The sequence below is a fragment of the Lactuca sativa genome, chromosome 7, assembly GCF_002870075.4.
Source record: "Lactuca sativa cultivar Salinas chromosome 7, Lsat_Salinas_v11, whole genome shotgun sequence".
NCBI classification, from domain to species: domain Eukaryota; kingdom Viridiplantae; phylum Streptophyta; class Magnoliopsida; order Asterales; family Asteraceae; genus Lactuca; species Lactuca sativa.
Window position 1 is genome coordinate 173,838,163 of NC_056629.2, and position 2,230 is coordinate 173,840,392.

Here is a 2,230-nt window from a genome sequence, read left to right on the forward strand (position 1 = left end):
TCTAGAGGATGAAGGAAGCTGAGAATGATCTAACCCTAAGGGTTAATGATGCTTAAATAGCCCCCAAAACCCTAAAAAGACTTCAGCCCATGGGTCGGGGCACATCCCTCTTATAAGAAGCAAGCCCTGCTTCGATCAATTCTAGTTTTCAAATTTTAATGGAACGTTCAAATTAAAACCATATTAAATTACATACCGAGAAATAGGATCGTACACTTGATGGTCAACTAATTTTATATAAAGTGTTTGCTAGGGCTAAGAATATTTTAAAACAATGTTATATCTGTTAAATTTGGCTTTGAAACTACATTTGATACCATAAATTGGAAATTCTTAGTCTTAATTATGGATCAAATGGGTTTTGACGTGGTATGGAGATCATGGATTAGTGGATGTATAGAGTCCATAAAAACCTCAGTTCTTTTATATGATGCACCAACAAAGGAATTCTACAAGCATAGGAGAGTAAGGCAATGAGACATTTTGTCCATTTTCCTTTTAATTTTTTTCGATGGAAGCATTAAATATGGTTTCAAAAAGAACATGTAATCTTGGTCTATTCCATGGGGGGTACAAAGCCCTAATAGCTAACTTCTATAATCTTCGTAGGATACTCATATTTTTCTATTTATATTCAGGTCTAAAAGTTAACTTTTCAAAGTGCAAATTATTTGGTGTTGGGGTTGGCCCAGTTCAAATATCAACCATGGCTTCAATAGTTCATTGTCACTCGACTTCATTTCCATTTCCCTATTTGGAACTCCCTGTTGGAGCCAATATGGAACTTATTAAAAACATGAAACTGGTGGTGGAAGTCCAACAAAAAATTATTGCTATGGAAGGCTAAAACTCCATCTTTGGGAGGAGAGTAACTTTAATAAAAACGGTTTTAATCAGCTTTGCGATCTATTACTTTTCCTTATTCAAAGAACATATGGAAATCAGTGACAATCATTGACTCGCTGGAGATAATTAAAAGGGAGTACATAGGCCAAATAAAATCTAGGTGTTGTGGGAGAAAATCACAACACCTAAATCATAAAGGGATTGGTTAAAAAGACATTATATTTTACCATATAAATATCCTAATTCAATTTTAAAATATTTTTATTGGTTGAAATTGCATTGTTTTAAAAAAAAACTGATTATAAATAATTAATTATAGGTTGACTTTTTATAAAGGAATCAATGGGGTGTCTTATTAGCAACACCCATTATAAAGAGAGCGTTCGGGAGTGGAAGCCTTGGAACTTTGAACCTAGCGTTTTTAACCAAATTGAGGTAAGATCTAAAGAATAATCCCTATAGTCTATGGGAAATGGTTATTAAATCCATTCCTACTTCTAGAGTGTTGGAATTTATTCTTGTTAAAAGGGTTTTGGCGAGCTCACAGAAAATATTTCAAAAATTAATTTAGATCTAGAAGAAATGAATATCAATGTGACAGAATTATTTAGATGCATGGTGGGTAGTGGTAATATCTTCCCCTTATAGAATGACATTTGGGTTAAATCTTAGCCACTTAGATTGAGTTTTCCTACTCTATATGCCATTGCTTCGAACAAGATACGCAAGATAGTAAAATGCTACATGGCCATGGGAGATATTCGAAGCGTATCATGGTACAAGCCATGTGAACCTTCGAGCACGGCTGAATTTTTGGAGCTAGAGCGCTACAGAAATTTGATTGAGATGCTAAATATTTTCAATGACGTAGATACAAGGGTATGGATTCCTAATCAGATAACTCGTTTAGAAAGTTGATTGAATAAAAAAATATTCCCTTCAAATTCGTAAGTACACTGTTGGAATATTTGGGTTCCAATTAAAGCCAATTGTATCTCAACGATTTACAGAATTCCATCTTTAGTTGTTTCCAGAAGGGGTGTGGTCTTTAGCTCTTCATCTTGTTCGATATGTGGAGGTTTGCAAGAAACGATGGACCATCTCCTTTTGCTCATGTTCCTTTGCGAAAGATCTCTCATTATCCTAACTTTTGAAATTACAATTTATTATATTGAAAACTGAAATAATCAATTTAAGTAAAAGTATATGCAAAAATAACTGGATTATCTTTTAACCGTAGTTCTAACTGTTCTATATACTTGAAGTGAGAATTTAAATTTAAAAGGTTTAAAAAGGTTATCGATATAAAATTGGAGATGCGGGGGATCGAACCCCGTGCCTCTCGCATGCAAAGCGAGCGCTCTACCATTTGAGCTACATCCCC

General features: G+C 34.2%; 1 non-coding gene across 1 annotated transcript; it reads right to left on the bottom strand.

Annotated features, from left to right (window-relative positions):
- Positions 1 to 2,157: 2,157 nt before the first annotated feature.
- TRNAA-UGC (transfer RNA alanine (anticodon UGC)) lies at positions 2,158 to 2,230 on the bottom strand. The gene has a single exon. It is a non-coding gene; the product is annotated as a tRNA-Ala (tRNA).